Below are 21,658 nucleotides of genomic sequence, written 5' to 3'. Positions count from 1 at the left end.
TCTGAGGCAGCAAAAGTTGCAGCACAGAAAATGTTTAATAATCACTGGGCAGCCAAACAAGGAGATAAGAGGAACCCTGCAAATCCATCTTTCTGAAGAATTCTGGGCTGGGTTTTTTAAGGGAATTTTGGTGGGCAGGGGGCTTGGGGAATTGCCATAACTGACTGGCTAGGTTGGGGGAATGAAATTACAGGGATGCAGAAGCTGCATTCTTGCACTGAGTCAGTTCCCCTGCAGGCGCCACAGGACCAGGTGGCATCAGTGGGGTCATTGGAAAATATCTTAGAAAACAGTCTTAGGCTTAACACTGAAGAAGGTTACTCTATAGGAGTGATTAGGAGAAGTTATAGGACTCTGAGACAAAAGGCTACATGACTCTTAAGCAAAAACAGCTATAAGGGTGAGGGCTACGGGGCAAGAGCTGGTTAATGTTTAGCTGTGTTTTTCCAAGACTTATTTCCTTGTTAAAATCCCAGCAACTTGGTCTTAATTCATTTTATTAGGACTGTTTCAGTGGTATATTTTTTATAATTGATGAACCCACATTAGCATATCATATAATAACATACAAAGTCCATAGTTTACATTGGGGTTCATTATTCCTGGTATCATAACCATATAGATTTTCACTGCTATACTATGAAAAAAATACACTTAAGAGCAACTCCTAATCCAGACTGGGAGGTCCGCTGGGAGCTAATGACAAATGAATGTTAGCCAGCGAAGAGGTGGGGAAGCGTTGTACGAGCCAAGGTAACAGACTAGGAGAAGGTTCACAGGCAAAAGGGAGGATGATTAAACCATAAAGTAGAGGACGGGCTTAGAGATGAGGTTGGAGATTTAGGTAGGGGCCAGCATGGGTCTCATAAGTCATATTAAAGAGCATGTGATTTATCGTAAGTCACTGTAACTTTTCAGCAAGGAAAAATCAGATTAATGTATGTGTTCTGTCTGGCTATAGAATTGAAAGTGGATTGACTAGGACACCACAGAAGGTAGAGACATGTATAAGAAAGCTACTGCTATAGACAAGACAAGAAATGATGGTGGGCGGGGTGTGGTGGCTCATGCCTATAATCCTAGCACTCTGGGAGGCTGAGGCGGTAGCATCGCTTGAGGTCAGGAGTTTGACACCTTTCCGAGCAAGAGTGAGACCCCATCTCTACTGAAAATAGAAAAATTAGCCAGGCATTGTGGCATGGGCCTGTAGTCTCAGTTGCTTGGGAGGCTGAGGCAGGAAGATCGCTTGAGCCTAGGAGTTTGAGGTTGCAGTGAGCTACGATGATGCCACTGCACTCTACCTAGGGCAACAGAGTGAGACTCTGTCTTTTTTTTTTTTTTTTTTAAAAAGGAGGTGATGGTGACCTGAACTGTAGTAGCCACAGTGGGGACAGAGAGAAGCATATGGACTCCTGTCATATCCAGAAGGTAGAATAAATAGGACATGATCCTTTACATAAGCTGCATTTGTCCAAGCACATTCTCTGTGATGTCAACAGCCCCTTCTAATGGAAATGACTGCCCGTGGCCTCCATTAAAGAGACAGCCATAATCTGCACCATGTGATGATGCCACCCTGCAGGTCCAGGTGACTAGAGGAGGAGCGTCTTATTGGACAAGGCTGAGTATCTGCCCCAAAGCTGGGATATGGTCTGTCTTAAATAAATTCATATTGCCTCACATGGAGATTAAAGTCAAGATACACAAAGAGAATAAGGCAGAGAGCAAAGTGCAGTCTAAGATTATGAGGAAGCCACATGGAGAGCAACATTACGTTGGAGTCCTAGACTGAAAAGCCATATATCCCACACTGCAGAGGTGACTTTAGCCACCTCGGGCTCAGAACCACCCTCAGCTCCTGCTCGTCCTGAGGTCCCATGCCTGTGTATTCCTACAGCAAACTCTACACTGTTTGAGAGAATTTAAGATCATCTCAATTCCTTGAAACCAAGTTAGTCTAAGTAGAACAGTCCATCATACGTCTCTTAAGAAAGGTCAAACACCAGGCATCCTCAAAAGTACTCAGACAACAGGGTTTTTGTTTCAAAAACCATTCCCAGAGAGACAGCCCTGTTTAACCGGCCGTTATCTTCAAGAGCCGCACAGGAAGATTAGATTTAACGGCAGTGACTGATTGTTCTGCATTTTCGGTGAGAAATGAACAATAAGAAAAGGGGGCTCCCTTTGTAGTCAGAGGAATTTAGATCAGATTTTCTTCAAACATAATGGATATTTTACACTTGAAAGACGACATAACGAAGCTCCTCTGGATGAAGTAGATAGTGGGTCATTTTTTAGAGAAGCATTCGATTTTTAAAAACTGGAGTTCAATGTACCCGCTCCTCTCCAAGGCTTCCTGGGCCGTGATGATTGCACTTATGGTGACCAAAGATCAGCTCCTCAGCTCTGGTGGCCACAGAGTCCCAGGGAGCCATTCGGGAAAGATTACAGCCCACAGGTCTGTATTTCACATTGTGGGAGGGAGCTTGATGAAAAGGCGCATGCCAGCATTTAGAGTCAGAATCCTTCCATTGAAGGCTTGGCTCTATGCAATCTAAGTTTCTATTTTAGAATCTGGAAGTGGAGGTTTAAAGATTTTCATGGTTATTGTTAGTATTAAAAAGAGTCACCGTGTTTGAAAGGATCATATAAGCTGAACATCACTATACACTCTTAATATTTGTGATAAGAAGAGTTTCCTTACAGAATAATGAAAACTACTGATGAAATTCACTTAGGGTAGCAGTTAAGAACGATGACTTTGGGATCAGCTAGGCGCAGCTCCACTTATTATATCACTAACCCCACAGTATTGGACAAGTTATTTAAACCCTCCACCCCTCAGTTTCCTCAGCTATAAAATGGGATAAAACAGCACCTCACCTCATCATCTGCTGTAATTTTAAATTAAATCACATGAGGTCATGGATATAAAACATTAAGCCTTATGAGTCATCCTTATTATATACTCTAAATATTAGTTAATTGTAGTGGTAGTAGCAGCAGTAGCAAATGGGTTTTCAAATATTATTTATAAACATTCCAGATCCCATAACCTCTTGGATTGCTTATCCCAAGAAATAACTCAGAATGGGCAATGCTTGACTATAAATCTAATTTCTGTACCAACTAGCAAATGCTTCATTCATGAGGCACAACAATTTCCTCTTTGCTAACTTCTCACACAATTAGCAAAAGGAAATGTGGCTAGCTTTTCCAGCTACAAATATGCAATTGCCATATAGGAAGAGTGTAGGACTGTGGGTCACCAGTAGTGAGAAAATATATTCCCTTAATTTCAGTGTTCAATTTATTATTTAGAATCTTCTAATTTAAAGACAAGACTGAGATTTGGCAGGAAGAAAGTATTCTATTCTATAATAAATGAACACCTACATCCTTAGAGTTTATAATTTCAACTCCTACTTGTTTTCATTTATCCAGTCATTTAACAAATATTTATTGGCATGGGATTAAACATTGGCTATTTAATAGTCAGCAAGATACATATGGTCTCTGCCTTCAATAGCTAGTAGCCCACTGAGTGCATAGGTAAGATAACCAGTAATTATAATACTGAGTTTTAAAAGCTATGATAGGAGAAATATGCTTTATGAGTATGGAGGAAGGAAATCTGGCCCAGACTCATGAGGAAGCAATCCCATAATGTGAAAATTCTAGATTTATCTCTTCTTACCTCTTAGCCAAATTCTCTTGACAGAATCTGGTTTACTTATCTTTGCATTCTCTGGAGCATCTGAAATATTACTTTGCACAGGCATTTGCCTGAGATGTATCCAGCTGATTGGCTCAGGATCACTCAATATCTAGTCCAACCTCCTTGAATTATCCAACAGGGTTGGAAAACTAAAAACAATATTTCCTAGACCCCCTTGCACATCTAGTTTATGATGTGACTGTGACTTGGATCAGGCCACTTACACCCAATCACACAAGATTTGTTTGGGGAATGAGTTAAATGGAAACAGAAGTAGTACACAAAGCATCCATTATTGATATAGATTGTAGCAGGCACACAGGCCTGGAGCCAACAACATTAACAATGGCTTCCTGGATTACAGTCAAGGTGGTATGAACCTGAGGCCAGCAGTTTGCATAGCAGCTCCTTGATTCCCTGGCTTTTGAATTTGAATTAGTCAGAAATATATAGTAGGCTCCACAGTGAGTACATAAAACACTATAAAGTATAAGGCCACCCATTGACTGTGAAAATTGTAAGAATGAGCACAAATGGCCTGGCTTACTCAACTACATCAATAATTCTGCTTCATATAATCTGTGAATGTGTTGTTCGTCAGTAATTTGGAGCCACTCAAAGCCAATCCACGTAGCTTTGAGGCATGTTTAGAACTGGCATGTAACAAGTTGACAATTTAATCCATAACATTTAAGAATACGCGTGGTCTTCACAGGTCTAGGAGGAAGGAAATCAATGAGCAGAAACAGGTCAGTGTGCATTTGACATCTTAGAGGAGATGGAGACCCGACCAGCAGGCAAGACTATTAGCTTCCCTTAGAAGGTGTGACTCTGTAGGTTATAGAACAATACTACTTGCCTGAAAGACTCTCCTCCTAATTCTGTTGAGCCTTTCTCCAGATTCATTATAGATTTTTAAAATATCTAGCTAGCTGCCAATCACATGGTGAGTGTTTTACATACATAAATTCACTCTCTTCTTTCACCCTACTCTCTCTAAATCCATTTTTTTAAATGAAAGGCTGACACTCATGAAGGGTAAGTGATATATCCCAGGTTCCATAGCTAGTAGTTGGCACAGCCTGGATTCTCTGGCTCTTTGATGCTATATGTGGACTCTTGAATGGCATTTTATATTATGCTGCCTCCCACAAAGAAGTTCCTTCCAGGGAGAGATTCCATTGATCAACTGACATTGATATTCAGGTCCTCTTGCCAAACATAGTTCTCTGTAAAATAAGCAATTGTGTCTGGTTGTGAAACAGTCTCCTATAAGTTGGGGTAGCACATGATTTCTCAGACCTCCTTCATTCCTACAGACCTGATGCATCAATTATGTAAATTTTAAGGGACCAACAAAGTCAAAACCAGGCTCAAAAACATGCCAAACCCACCAAAATGCTGCCATCATGAGGGGCCCTTGCTGGACAGCTAGCAAGTCCCTAATTTTTCCCTTTCTTCTAAGGACCCAGCCCCCATTTCCCTTTCTCTTCCTTCTGTTTCCCAAGAGGCTGTTGTGTTGTTTGTGTGAAACTCTTGGGTGTTTATTGTAACTGCATGACACAGATTTCTGAGCTATTTTGGTGAAAGGCGTGCCCCCATGTTGTTCGCACGTGAAAGATTTTATAAATCCACAGGTCAGTCTTATCTTGACTGGTCTCTCTTAAATACGAGCTCTGTCAAGAGCAGGGAATCTTAGCAGCTGCTTTTATGATATAATTTCAGGGTCAACAAGAAGGCAACCCTGACCCTCATAAAATTTTGTCTCCATCTGCTCAATGGTATCTAAAAATTCACAGAGATTTATTCATTTAAGCTGTGACTTCCTGCATTTCCCACAATTCAAATACCCCTAGGAAACTAGTGTATTAAGTTTCATCTGTCATTAACATCCTACTGAGCCTGAGTTTATCAGATCTTCTAACTACAGGAAGTTTTTAATAGGTAGAGCCATAGTGGGATGCCTCAGATCATAAGGCTGTATTTAAGACACGGAAGAACCAAGGGCATTATCTCTGTCTCTCTAGAGCCCAGCAGGGGCTGAGGAAGAGAGTGTCAAATGTGTGACTCACACGCTCTCCATTGTCTCTCTTCTATTTCATTAGACCCTCAGTAATCTGGCTCCCGAGGCCAACCTCTTAGTGTGATTACTGAACTGTAAGTGCCTAAATGCAGTAATCTAGCTCTGTGTCCCCACCACCTAGAAATGGGACTGCCATAGAATCAGTGTTCAGTGAGCCATTGTTTAAAAAACAATTGTCAAATAATGACCTTCCAATGAGCACCATGCAGTTCTTACTTAACCTCTCCAGAGCATTTGTTCACCATTTCCTCCTTCTTAGAACCCTTTCTCCTGGTATTTGTGTTCCCATGTGCCTTCCTGGGGTGGAGGTGAAGGGATGTGGGTGGCACATGGATTTAGAGATTGAATTCTGTAGTCTCAGGAACACAGTTTAAATCCAAGATCTTCTACTTACTACTTGTGCAACCTAGGCAGGTACTTACCTCTCCAATCTTGTTTTTTCATGAAAAATACAGGAATCTGAAGAGTTTTTGCTTCATCAGTTTACAATAAGGGTTACATGAAATAATCCCTGTAACATTACACAGTGCCATATACGTAGTAAGCTACCAATAAATAGTAGTCATTATTTTAGTATGTGCAAACTCTTTGGTTGCTATTTCTTATGCTCCCGCTTGTTCATCTGTCACTTAAATCTTCACTGATGAGAAAGCTGAAGCTCAGGTTTCCATTGTCTTTTGTTCTTAACTCTATTCTTTATAAATTCTCATTCACTCTATAGCCTAAATTATCCATTATATTGCAATGATATACCCCTTAATTCTTAACTCTTATTTCGGGGGAACCATAAACCCCTATGTGGCAGGTAGTACCATGCATTCACCCAAACTCATCTTCTCTACCTCTTGGGTACACTGCTAGACCTCATTTCCCAGCCTTTCTTATAGTTTTGTATGGCCATGTGAGTGAATTCTGTCAATAGAATATGGTGTCGATGAAATAAGCCACCTCTAGGATTGGTCCATAAAACACTTTCCATGCGATCCTCCGTACTTTCCCCAATCTGTTAGTTAATGCAGATGATCTAGGAGAGAAGTTGGAGGCCCCAGTAAATAGTGAGGCCATAGGATTGAAGAAACCAGTGCCCTAAATGACCATGGAGAAGGCTACTTGCCAACCAAGAACATCTGCATTGCTCTTTGCATGAGCAAAAATAAACTTAAGATGTTGAGATGTTAGAGGATTATTTGTTACAGCAGCTAGTGTTACTTACCCTAATGAACTTACCCTTTATCTAGCAGCTTAGGAGACCTTTCACTTTGCTGTCTCCTCTGCAAATCAACTCAGCATGTCTAAAGTTAAATTCATAATTGTTGAAATGTCTACTGATGAAGATTCTTTGCTTGACCAAAATTTAGTCAGCTGAACCTTCTCCTAGACCCATCAGTGCACGTCCTTGTAAAATCCAATTTTACCAAAGAACCACACTGCTAAGTCAGTATGGTAGTGTGAAGAAATATATAATGAAATATACATGGAAATATATATATATATATATAAGAAATATATATTGGTCTCTGCCCACACCCTACCCCCATTCCTGGCATACAGCATTTAAAATGCCTGTAGATAGGGCCACTGGAGAATCTTCTGTTCTAATATTTGATCTTTGACACAGGTTCCTGACACAGAGATCCTAAGACCTTTGTAATCTCCTGAGTGTTAGTAGCCTCTGACACAGCTCCTAAATTCCTTGGAATATTCTGGGTAATAGGAGCATCCTTTGTTCTAATGAGGTGACTATTGGTGGGTTCCTGGATAGCCTCATGAAGGGGGCTGGTTGCCAAGAGAACCAACCATGTGATTAGAGAGTTAGAATTTCCAGCCTCACCCACCAACCTTAGAGAGCAGGGAAGAGAGGCTAAAGGTTGAGTTGATTACCAAAGGCCAATAATTAATTAATCATGTCCATGTAATGAAGCCTCCATAAAAAACAGAAGGACCAGGTTCATGGAGTTCCTGGATTGCTGAACACATGGAGGTGTCTGGAGGGTGGTGCACCCCAGAGAGAGCATGGAAGCTCCACGCCCCTTCCCTCATGCCTCGCCCTGTGCACCTCTTCCCTCTGGCTGTTCATTTGTATCCTTTGTCATATCCAGTAAACCAGTAAACATCCATAAGTAACCAGTAAACATCCATGAATCCTGTGAACCACTCTCACAGATTAATTAAACCTGAGGAGGGGGTCACAGGAACCATGATCTGTAGGTGGTCATTTAAGAAGCATAAATGACAACCTCCTAATTGCGATCAGTGCCTAAAGTGGGGAGCAATCCTGTGGAACTGAGCCCTTCACCTGTGGGATCTAATTCTAACTCTAGGTAGATAAAGTCAGAATTGAATTGAATTAGAGGACACCCAGGTGGTGTCCACTGGAGCATTGCTTGGGGTGTGAGTAAAAACCTCCACACATCTGATGGCAGAAGTGTTATGTTGATTGGCATGTGGAAGTAGGAAAAACACTTTGGTAGGTTTTTTTTTTCCTTTTTAACATAGTTGTTTTTTTTTTTTTTTTAAATCAAACAGAATCTGTTTAGCAAGTATATCCTCCTACCCTGAAACTCTATCACCTTCAATATTTTATTGCATTCCACATCATCTCCCAGGTGATGTCTTCAGCAAGAATCCTGTTAGGTTGGTTTAGCCAGAATCCCCCTCACCTCTGATGTCCTCTTAGTTATTTTCCATCCACTGACCCCCCACCCTTCTCCTTGGCTATAAACTCCCGCTTGCCTGTACTGTATTCAGGGTTGAGCCCAGTGTCTCTCCCCCATGGCAAGACTGCCTTGCGACGGTCCCCAAACCCATCTTGATGGTCCTGAATGAAGTCTTCCTTACTGTGTTTTAACAAGTATAATTTTTGAATAAGTTTTTCTTTGCCATTACAAAGCCTCACTAGGCTAATAATAATGGTGAGATTACCTCCCAGAGCCTCTCATATTTCATCTCACGGGATAGCATCACTTAGGTGAATTTTCCTCAGTCCTGTGTCAATGTCAATAGTTCAAGATCTGATACCAAGAATGATTAAGCTTCTCAAAGGCAGAGCCTCATTAGACCAAGTTACAAGGCTGATTTATTAAACCAGAATAAAGATTTATTAGTTTACAGTGAGAACTATAACTGCCCAGAGCAATAGCTACTTGAATCAGCCTGCCTAGCACTTTGTCTCCCTGTAGGAATACCTTGAGTAATTAGAATTAAATCAGAAGATGCATCTGGAATCAAAACAAAGAGCATTTATTATGAGATTTGAGGGTTTAGTGATATAGGCCTCTAATAGCCTGATTACATAATCTAACACCATTATTATGAGAACTATCCTTCATTCATTCTTCTCCTATGTTCCATGAATACCTTACTCTTTCTTAAATCTTCCTTCTTCTGTCCATCCTTGACATTAGTGCCTTGATTCAGGCCCTCATCATTGCAAACCTAGACCATCACAGCTTCTTAACCAATAGCCTTACCTATACTTTTACTCCATTTCAGTAAATACTCCACGAATTAGACACTCTCATCTTTCCATGATAAAAATGCACACAAAATCACATGAGTTTTCAAGTTTAGAATTTATCAATGTATTTTCTTTAGGATAAAATTCAAAGCCCATCATATGATTTTAAGCTCCTTCATGAACCATCCCCTGCCTGTCTCCCCAACCTTACTTATTGCCAACACTCTCTAGCCATGTTGAAATGTACACAGTCTTCTCTAGGACAGGCCTCCTCTCATCTTCTTGCTTGTGTACTGGATGCTTCCCTTACCATGATAACCTTCCCCTCCTTTCTTCTCTGCTAACTCCTTCCTATACTGGCTTAGCTATGCTTCCAGTATGCCCCTTGGCACCCCATCTCCATCTATCATAGAGCATATAGCCCAGCAGACTCTAATTTTCCTGTTTATCAATTTTCCTTCCATTAAATGATGAGTTCCTGAAGGAAATGACATTTATTTTAATTTTATATTACTAACTCCTACTATAGTACCTACCATATAATAGTTGCTTGATGAATATTTATAGAATGAATAAATAAATGTATAAGTGGAAGGGGTCTATCATTTTTTATCAGTAACTCTTTTGGCTACTTTAAATATATTATTTGATCATTTAATGTCATTCCTATAGAAAAGTAACCATTATTATGCATATTTTGTACCTGAGGAACTGATCTCAGAGAAGTTAAACTTTCTCAAAGATCCACAGCAAATGTTTATATTGCTGTCTCAATATACCACAAATCAGTTGTTACAATGGTTTTCAGTGACTTCCTAGTTCCAGCTGAGGAAAAATTCTTACAAATACATCATTATGTTTAATCTATTGTGAGTAAATTGAAAGCCAAGATTTAAACACATACATGACTCTAAAAGTCAATTTGCTATAGTATGGACCATTTTTTTGTGACTATAGATTCCAAAGGATTTCAGTTGGCATAAAATCATCAGAAAAAGTTCCATATAAGAAGCAAGTCTTTAGTTAGCACTGGAAAATTGGGTGGGTTTTGAGAGTTGAAGATAGAATCTTTAAAGCAAAGGGTACCTACTTTACGAAAACCATCCCTAAATAAATTCATGGATTGTGAGAGCACAGCTATGATGTTTTCTTATTCATTCATTGAAAAGCAAAACTTAATCCTACTCTCTATCCATGAAATTAATCTCTCGTTTTAAATTGTATGTTTTCAGTTCTGAAGTTAGAAATATAATGCAACTTTGATTGCAAAGGAAATGATAATATTTATATTGCAGAGAAATGATTTTTAAACTATCATTTCCAGATAAAGAGCAAAAAGATTCAATGCTTACCACAAATCAGTTATTACATCAGTTTTCAATGACTTCCTAGCTCCAGCTGAGAAAAAATTCTTACCAACACATCATTATATTTCATCTATTGTGAGACTTTAAGATCTGAATTACCCTAGGAAGCTTGAGAATGAAAATAATAAATGTCTTAAGATGTCAAAAACTTGGAATTGAGTTGGATTTGATCTTAGGAAGGAGTTTGGGGCTGCTACTGTTTCCTGAATTATTTTTCCACTCATGTACACGGCACTGTAGACAGGCTTGAAATAGCTCACTTTTTCAGCTGTTTATTCCCAAATGCAATGAGAAAGCTGAGAAACAGATGCCCTCAGCAGAAGGCTGCATGAGTAAACTCACCAGGAAAGAAGAGCTGAAGAGAAGACTAAAGGCAGGTCAACATTTATGAACACTTACTAAGAGCAGCTATTGGGCTGGGCATTTTCACCTGCGTGATGCCTTTTCATTTTTAATAAAAAAACACGGCTTGAAGAAGTCAAGTAACTTGTCCCAAATCTCACAGAAAGCATATGGAAAATCAGGATTAGATTGAAACTTATTTTGCAATATTTGTTGGAGGTTTGTGGGGGCACTTGTTAATCCCTCCTTCTATCTAGATGCCAACCAAGAGAATATAAACCCAAGGAAATAAATGAGGGCCAAAATACCTTTTCAGGTATTTGCTACTGGCAAATCTAAACTAAGAAGCACAGTGGGACCTCCTACCTTCCTCCAAAAACCTAGACCTTGAAAAGCCTGTGACACAGAAGTCTTCACCCAGTGGTACATGGGAAAACTCAAAAAGGGCAGAGACTTGGCTGACCTACCAGAAATCAGACTCAGGCCTGCTTTATCTGCTGTCTCAAGGAGGAAGAAGTAAGAACACACCATCCCTGGGCAGGACTGACATGGAACAACAGCAATGGCCCACATGGCACCCTAGGTCCAGTAGAATGGTCCAACCTCCCGGCTTGCATGATCCACTGGGCTCCAGTCACTGCCCCCAAGGAGAGGAAAAAGTGGGAGCTGAATGTCACTGCTCATACCTGAGAAGAAGAGTAGAAATCCTTATGAAAAGAAAAGGAAGTCGAGATTGCCCATAATACTTTTCACTGCATCAATAGCTTTTATTCAGCTTCTGCAGACTATTTGTAAGCCTCTATAATACAGTTACAGAGTTAATATCACGCTCTGTAGATGATAGAAACAGCATAGAACCACCATAACATGGGGAAAATAACCTTAGGAACATTCTTCATGATGGTATTTTTATTCAAGATGGAATATAATAACTGTTTTTTTTTCTTTTTTATTATTATTTTTTATTTTAGCATATTATGGGGGTACAAGTGTTAAGGTTACTTATATTGCCCATGACCCCCTACCCCCTCGAGTCAGAGCTTCAAGCATGTCCATCCCCCAAATGTTGCACATCTTACTTGTTGTGGTTGTATACACCAATCCCCTCCTCCCCCCTCCCACCCTTGACACCTGATATTACTCCTATATGTCCACTTAGGTGTTGATCCATTAATACCAATTTGCTGGTGAGTACATGTGGTGCTGGTTTTTACATTCCTGAGATACTTCACTTAGTAGAATGGGTTCCAGCTGTATCCAGGAAAATAGAAGAGGTGCTATATCACCATTGTTTCTTAAAGCTGAGTAGTATTCCATGGTATACATATACCACATTTTATTAATCCACTCATGAATTAATGGGCACTTGGGTTGTTTCCATAGCTTTGAAATTATGAATTTTGCTGCTATAAACATTTCAGTGCAGGTGTCTTTTTCATAAAGTGACTTTTGATCTTTTGGGTAGATGCCCAGTAGCGGAATTGCTGGATCAAATGGTAGATCTACTCGTATCGCTTTGAGGTATCTCCATATTGCTTTCCACAGAGGATTAACTGTTGTTTTTTTATTTTTTTATTTTTTGAGAATTAAATGGTCTTCCTCTCTCTTGAATTTCACAAAAGAAATGATGTGATGTTACTACTGAGCTCACTAAATCATTGCCTACCTTGATTTTCCAGCTGCTTTTCTTCCCAAAGAGATTGGGAGCAGGTTTTCATATTTGTGTCCTTCACAGGACATAATTAAATGTTGTAACCTTCATGGAATGTATCATTGAACTAATGGTATCTCCATAGTGTAGTCTAGAGACTAATTGAAGGTTAATATGCATGTATTCTGCTTCTCCAATGTCCCTCATAGCATCTAGCAGTGCTGAACACGTGGTGGGAGATGAATGAATGATTTACTCAATAAAGTTAAGGAACACAGAACCTAGAAAGAAGGAATTTTTTTTTTTTAAAGAAACAGGGTCTCACTCTGTCCTTCAGGCTGGAGTGTAGTGGTATGATCATAGCTCCTGGGCTCAAGTGATCCTCCTGCCACAGCTTCCAGAGGATCTGGGACTACAGGCCCACACCATACCTGAAAGAAGCTATCTCGTTCTTGAGAAAGCCCATGTTGTTTCTTCAAGGATCTGTTGCCTTCAGGCAAACACATTCAGACATAAAGGAAACATCCTACCTCAAGACTAGTGTTTAGATTTTGTTCCTAAATAGTCTAAATTTATCTGATCTGTATATTGTTCTGTATATTTCCTGACTCTGGCTGCCTATCTTACATCCCTTTTATATTCTCTTCTAGATTGGCACACAGCCACATTTTTCCCAGTAACTTTGCTTTTAATTCACCTTCCTAGCCAGAGTATTCAAAGGTATCCTTCAAAATAATACATTTCTCAGTTCGTCCAGATCCCTGGGATCACTTCCGTTTCCCTAAGCTGCTCACCAAGTATAGTTTGACCAATGTTTGTGGCCAAAATACAGAGTGTGCCTTCTATGCCAAAAAAAAAAAACCCCAAACATCACCAATCACTAGAAAATAAGTATTTTTCTTCCTTGCGTGATAGTCACACAACCCAATGTTGCCCTGTTTACCATGTTGCCAGGAAGCTGCATTCAGTGCTCACCTACAGTACCTGATATTCAATATTCAGTAGCATTAATTTCTCCACTTCATTTAAATTCTTTGTGCAATTCAGTTGTCAATTATGGCATTCCTGATTCTCTAATATTAATTATAATAATCATGATAATAAATAGCCATGATGGGGCTCTATGTATCAGTTGCTTTCCTAAGATATATATAATATATATTACATATCACAAATGATATGTAGATTACATATACAAAATATATAAACTTTTGAAGTTAGTACTGTTATTCCTGTTTTGTAGACAAGTAAACTGAAGTGCTAAATGTTTGAGTAGTTTGACCAAGGTCTGATTAAAATGTACCTCAACTCCCCACCTCCATAGCTTCAGAGTCTGAAATCCTCCCTGACAATTTCTGAGAATTCCTGGCTGTTTTACAATCTCAGAGCTGTTTTAGGACCTGAGCATATACTTTCTTGTTTGATGCATCTGATGCCTCCAGTTGGGACCTTGTAAAGACTCAGATAAACACACTCAGTCTTTCCTTCTTTGGTTCAAACAAATTAAAAAATAAAACTTGATATCTGGAGAGGTGGATATCAGAAGTTACATTACTAATAAAGCTGATTAAAGAAAGTGTCTTTGGTTCTATAGATAAATAACAGTTATTAATTATCCCTGCTTGAGTCCCTCTTTCTGGTCACTTTCACAGATGGAAAGCCACGGTCTTTCCCATCCTTTCTCTGTGAGTTACTACATGTGGTACTACATGTAGTACCTACTACATGTTACTTACATAAGTAAGTTACTTACATGTTACTTACATGTAAGTTACTATACAGAAGTAACTTACTACACAGTTACTTCCCTGCGGTGAGCAGTAATGCTGGCTCAAGGGAAAAAAGGGAGAAGAAAGAGCACCCAGAAGACTAAATTCATTTCTTCTCCCAATCTTGTCATTCAGATAAGTCACTCTCCCTCCCCTGGGGACAGCCAGAGCATTATTCCAACTGAAGTTCTTCCTCCTAAAAGGATTTCCACAGGAAGTAAAGGTTCTCCCTAATAGCCAGACATGAAACTCAGCCCATTTCTCAATTTCCATGCATTTACTAGATGTCATTGAAATATTGGAGGAAAGATAAAAACTGGATTCAAATCACAACAATGTTCCAGCTCCTAATTTTATATCTTTTTTTCAAATCTATCCTGCAAAGAAAAGAAATTTAGATGGAAAAGTGGTTTTAAAAATACAATAATAGTGATTCCTGCTATATTTGTATCCAATGTTTACTTTTAAATATTTTGTCTTATAGTGAGTTTGTGTATACTGGCTTTAAATAAGTTTTGGAAATAGACGTAATAAAACTCAAAATTAAAGTAAGACCTGAATTCTGAAAAAGTGGATTTGTATATATCTCCAACTGCAGGTGAATCTGGTCAAATCTGATGCTTCCAGATAAGTGGTGTTCCCGTGGAAATAGGGGACAGAGCCTTTGAAAATAAGCAAAGACAAGCCAAACTTAGAGGATACATGTTTTTTTAATAAAATATTTTTCTAATCCACATCTTAAGACAAATAAAGTGAAAGTAATTCTTTCAATAATTCAAAATAATACTTCTTTGGCATTTTTATTCAAATTGCTCAATGTATAGGAAAAAAAAGACTGCATTGAATTTTTGTACTGTGATATTTTCTTGGGAAAAAATTACTGATACTCTACTTTTGAAAAACAAATCTAGTATATTAGCCAAATTGGGAATTTGATCCCCAACCTCATTAATTCACATATGTGCTTTAATTAAAAATTTAATTTAGAATTTGTATGGAACATTAATCTTCAAAGCACCCAAGAGAAGTGAATGAAGGTTACTAATATTCTTCTTTAGGCTTTCAGGCACAAACATTCAATAAGGGTCTAGTGGTGCAAAGGGAAGGGAAAAAAATAATAAAATGGAAAGCAAAAGTATTATCAATGCTTTTTAAGTGGTTTTAGTGTAAGGTGGCCAGGGGTCTCTAGAGGAAAAACCTAGTCACAAATATGAAGTTTAGAAGTATGTATAGTTACAGATGATGACAAAGAACTATAAAATATTTTTTTTTTAATTATTTTTTTTATTTTGGCATATGATGAGGGTACAGATTTTAAGGTTTCAATAAATGCCCATTTCCCCCCTCCCCCCAAAAGTCTGAGTCTCCATCATGACCATCCCCCAGATGGTGCACATCTCACTCACTATGTATGTATATACCCGCCCCCCTCCCCCCTCCCACCTGCCCAATACCCTATTACTGTAGCACCTATGTGTCCACTTAGGTGCTACTCAGTTAATACCAGTTTGCTGGAGAATATATCTGGTGCTTGTTTTTCCATTCTTGGGATACTTCACTTAGTAGTATGGGTTCCAGCTCTAACCAGGAAAATATAAGATGTGCTATATCACCATTGTTTCTAAGAGCTGAATAGTACTCCATGGTGTACATATACCACATTTTATTAATCCATTCTTGGATTGATGGGCACTTGGGCTGTTTCCACAGCCTTGCAATTATGAATTGTGCTGCTATAAACATTCAAGTGCAGGTGTCTTTTTTGTAGAGTGTCACTGGATCATTTGGGTAGATGCCCAGCAATGGGATTGCTGGATCAAATGGTAGTTTCACTTGTATCGCTTTAAGGTATCTCCATATTGCTTTCCACAGAGGTTGAACTAGTTTGCAGTCCCACCAGCAGTGTAGGAGTGTTCCTCTCTCTCCGCAACCACGCCAGCATTTATTGTTTGGAGATTTTTTGATAAAGGCCATTCTCACTGGGGTTAAGTGATATCTCATTGTGGTTTTGATTTGCATTTCCCTGATGATTAGAGATGTTGAGCATTTCTTCATATGTTTGTTGGCCATTCTTCTGTCTTCTTTAGAAAAATTTCTGTTCAAGTCCTTTGCCCACTTTTTAATGGGGTTATTTGATTTTTTCTTCCTAATTTTCGTGAGTTCTAAGTATATTCTAGTTATCAGTCCCTTATCGGATGCATAGGATGCAAAAATTTTCTCCCATTCTGTAGGTTGTCTGTTTACTTTCATGACTATTTCTTTGGCTGTGCAGAAGCTTTGTAGTTTGATCATGTCCCATTTATTTATTTTTGTTGCTGCTGTGATTGCCTTTGGGGACTTCTTCATAAACTCTTTGCCCAGGCCGATGTCGAGGAGAGTGTTTCCAACTTTTTCCTCTAGAGTTCTAATAGTTTCATATCTTAAGTTTAAGTCTGTTATCCAGCGTGAGTTGGTTTTTGTGAGAGGTGAAAGGTGTGGGTCCTGTTTTAGCCTTCTACAGGTGGCTATCCAGTTTTCCCAGCACCATTTATTGAAGAGGGATTCTTTTCCCCAGCGTATAGTGTCTGACAATGCTCTCCTCTCCCAAAATAGGTCCACATCCTAATCCCTGGAACCTGTGAGTGAGTACATTTCATCACATGGCACAAGGGATTTTGCAGATGTGATCAAAGTTAGGGATCTTAAAATAGGGAGACTCTCCTAGATTAACTGGAGGGGGGGCCCAATCTAATTACATGAGCTCTTAAAGGTAAAGAACTTTCTCTGGCTAGAGGCAGAAAGAGACGCAATGAAAGCAGAAGGCAGAGACATGCAGTGGAAAAGGCACTTGGATAGATGAGTCAGCAGAGGAAGCCACAGGAGAGATCTGAAGTGTGAGAAGGACTGAGTTTGCCATTGCTAGCTTTGAAGACTGAGAAATGGGACCAGGAGCAAAGGAATACAGACAGCCTCTATAAATTAAAACCAATCCCTGGCCAACAATCAGCAAGGAAATGGGGACCTCAGTCCTACAAACACGTGTAACTGAATTCTGCCAACAACCTGAACGAGTGTGGAAGCAGATGTCCCCCACAACCTCAGGTAAGTCCTCAGGTCCAGCAACACCTTGATTTCTGCATTATAAGACCTGAAGCAGAGAAACCATTCATGCTTTGAAAAAAAAAAATTCAATCTAAATAATAGACGATGTATAATTTCTCTTAACATTCCCTTTATGATAGGTTGAAGAGTGTCCCCCTAAAATTCATATGTACCTGGAACCTCAGTATAGGGATGCAGATGTAATTAAAGATGAAATGAGATTCTACTGGATCAGGGTGGGCACTGAATCGAATGAGAGTGTTTTTCTAAGAGATTGAAAAGAACGCAGACGCAGGGGGAGGAAAGCCATGTGAAAATGGAAGCAGAGATTAGAGTTATGCTGCCATAAACCAAGGAATGCAGGAGCCACCAGAACCTGGAAGCAGTAAAGGATTCTCCTCTAGAGCCAGTGGACGGAGTATGCCCCTGCCACCCCTTGATTTCAGATTTCTGGCCTCCAGAACAGTGAGAATAAGTTTCTGTTGTTTTACATCAGGGTGATGTGATACGCAGCCCTAGGAAACTAACACAGATCTCTGGATCTGTCCGCAGCTCTGTCTGCTCTGGGAAAATATGGACTCAAATGGAACATTTAGGGTTGCTTATACTTCCACTTGTGCCTCTAAAACTTATGTGTTTCTTTGTTCCAAATTTTGTGAAGCCATGATATATTTTCTGAGATAATTGAGAACCATTTTTCCTGACTTGTTTCCCCTTTCTTCTGCATCAGACAAAAACACGAGGGGTCTTAGCAGGTCTATTTTTGTTGACTCACTATTGGAGGGAGTCCCTACAGTGATATTCTACTGGGCTTTCCCCCCTTGGACTCCAGGAACTTGGCACTTACCCTCAAATTGGGGGTTTCAGCCGAGGCTTTCAGGCTTTTGTTTAGGGTGTTGATACCTGAAAACTGTCTTGGTTTGATCCTGCTTTGCATTTAAATTATACCCTTTGAATTATAGACTATGAGGTTGAGCTCCTACTTCAGTTTCAGCACAGCTTGTACAGACTTTGTTATTTCCCCTTCCTTTTATAATATTATTTTAACAGGGACAGTAATGTTTTGTAAGCATCCAGACTTGAATTTTTAAGTATAAGTCTTTATTATTTCCTACCATATCCTGATCTTTTTTTTTCTGCATATGCTTGAAGTGGCCAATCTTTCATGTCACAAGCTCTCCACTTCAAACAAAGAATGAACTTTCTCATCATGCCTCCTAGTGCATTCTTTGTCTATTGGTGCTATAAAAAATGACCACAAACTTAGCAGCTTAATGTCACTAGACATTGGGATGTTGTATGCGAGCAAGAAATGCAACTCTGAGCTTCTTGATATCTAATGGCAAACCGGCCAGCATTGGATTATGTAGCTTTTGGCCAAGGAAGAAAGAATACACAATTTCCTAGAGATAGCGCTTAGTTTCTTTGATGTGGGAAATGGTTCATGGTACGTGAAAAAAAAAAAAATGAGCAGGATACTTATTTGATTCCAGTTTTAGAATACCTCCTGATATTGAAGAATTTACCTAAACAATGAATTGAACAGGGAAGGATTCTAAGACAAGTCTATAAAACAACTTAATGGGATGATTAGGGAGATTACAGGACCAAGAAAACAAATTAAGAAACAAAACATTCACTGCATAACTCATAAATTACATATGTCAAAGAACATGCTAGATGTAGCTAGATACAGCTAAAAATAGCACACAGAAGAAAGGCTTCAGTTAATCACAGTGAATAAAATGTTTAAAAAAATTAAGTAATTCATTTTGAAAGAAGATAATTATATTAGTTTTTTATGTCTGCATTACAAATTACCACAGACATAGTTGAGTTGCTTAAAACAACACAAATGTATTATCTCAGTTTCTGTGGATCAAAAATCCTGCACTGCATGGCTGAATTCTCTATTCGAGGTCTCACATAGCCAAACTCAAGGTGTCAGCCATATGGAGCTCTTACCTGGAGGTTCAGAGGAACAATCAGCTTCCAGGCTCGCTCAGGCTATTGGCAGAATTCTGTTCCTTGTGCTGGTAAGACTAAGGTCTCCATTTACTCCATTCATGGCCCCCTGCATCTTCAAGCCAGCAATGGTACATTGAATCCATCTGTGCTCTGATTCACTCCGGTTTCTGCTGCAACCCTTCAGCCTCCAGCTGGAGATACTTCTCTGCTTCTGAGGGTATATGTGATTACATTGGGCCCACCTGAATAATCCAGGCTACTCTCCTTGTCTTAAGAGCCCTGATTTATAATTAAAAAGGCTGTCCAAAAAGTATTCAGCCATTGTTAATATAATGAGACCAGTTACATGGCTGGATACTTTCTGCACAGCCCTCGTGTATCTGGAAATTCCCTTTTGCCATGTAATATGACCTAGTCACAGGTTCCAGGGATTAGGGCTGGGTGGCCATTCTGCCTACCACAATATTAGATGCGGAGAAATGTGCCTGAGGTAAAGAACTCAACAAAAAGAAAGGAAAAAAAAGTCTTTACAGATCTAGTACAGAAAGAACCCCATAAAAGTTAAGAGACTCTCCAATTTCAAAGGCTATATGTTGTTCTAGGAAATATTAGTAGAAACAACTGACAAGACACGTTCTAATAAGGTGTCAAACTTTAAAGATAAAAAAGCAACCATCTTCCCTGGTTGTGGCATAAAAAATAAATAAATAAATAAATAAATAAAAAGCAACCAGAAGAAAAAATAAATGGAGAAAAATCCGACTAACCACAGACTACGAAATGGGAATGTGTAATGCCAGAAAATGAGGGGAGACTGTGAATGCAATTTAAGATAAAGAAAAATATGAGTCATGAATATTATAAATGAGCAAGTTTTTGCTCAAGTTTCAAGGCAGCAGATATACATTTCCAAACATAAAAGAAGTCAGATAATAAATAAGGCACCCAAGAATCTTTTTTGAAATGTAATTTCATGATGAAATCCAGTCACCTAAAACTGAGTGGAAAATCATGGTATTATAAAAATATCAAAGGGCACTCAGTGTCAGAATACAGTTTTCTGATGCTTTTCTCACTTTCTTCACTTTCATAATAATTTGCTTTCTTCATGAAATTCAAGTAAAACTTTTGTTTATGGAAATTTAGAAATAATCCAATTTATCTAATATTGTTTCAAGTTTATCTAGACATAGACTGACATGAATGAAGATATCTAAAATTATATGTACCTAATATTGAGTACAAGTGCTTTGAGATCATGAATTTTGAGTAATTATTTGTCTTTGACCATTTTCACATTGAAAAAATATGAGGTAAAAATTACAGGAAATACAAGTAAATTTTGGCAAAACATATACATAGCAAAAAATGTTAGTTCACTTTTTCTGAATTCATAAAAATCCAGTTAACAAAAATTAAGAAAAGATCTTATGCATTATTAATAATTAATATGGCTAAACTAAAAAATTAATTTATCTTGAAGTATAAGTCCTTAAAAGAAAGAAGACACCATCTTTCTGAATGCCCATAAAGTATATATATAACATCTATTTAGTAAGCAAGAAAGAAAATAAATTGCTAAAAGTAGAAATAAAACAGAATATACTATCTTATGGCAATGCAACCAATCATCATTAATAACAAGAGTAAGAACCAAAAATAAGTTGGAAAATTTAAATCTAGCTGTTAAGAAGATTCTCTTGGATCAAGAAGAAAATCAAAACCACAACTGAAAAAAATAATTTTAAATAGTGATAATTAAATTTTAATACATAAAAACGTATGGGTCCAGGTTAAAGAGAGGCTCAGCAGAGACTTAACCTTTATGACTATCAAAAGATGAAAATTATAATAAATTTAAAAATTTTAAATGGCTTTTATTTTTGATCCTACAATCAGGCAACACCTCATTATCTAAAATAGAATGAATGTTCTCGATGAGCTGAGCAGCTGCCTTTATAGGAAGACAAGGGCTGAAGAAAGCAAAAACAGAGAAAAAAAGTAGATAGATTGGTTCAAAATTATTTTCCTTATAGGGTTAAAACAGAGAGGACTTTCTTATTATGGTGACTCAGGTTGACTAAAATCTTCTGCTTTTTTTTTTTTTTTTTTGAGACAGAGTCTCAACTTCGTTGCCCAGGCTACAGTGAGTGCCTTGGCCTCAGCCTAGCTCACAGAAACCTCAATCTCCTGTGCTCAAGCAATCCTACTGCTTCAGCCTC

The sequence above is a fragment of the Microcebus murinus genome, chromosome 4, assembly GCF_040939455.1.
Source record: "Microcebus murinus isolate Inina chromosome 4, M.murinus_Inina_mat1.0, whole genome shotgun sequence".
NCBI lineage: Eukaryota > Metazoa > Chordata > Mammalia > Primates > Cheirogaleidae > Microcebus > Microcebus murinus.
The sequence above is the reverse complement of the archived record's forward strand: the minus strand, read 5'-3'. Positions refer to the sequence as shown.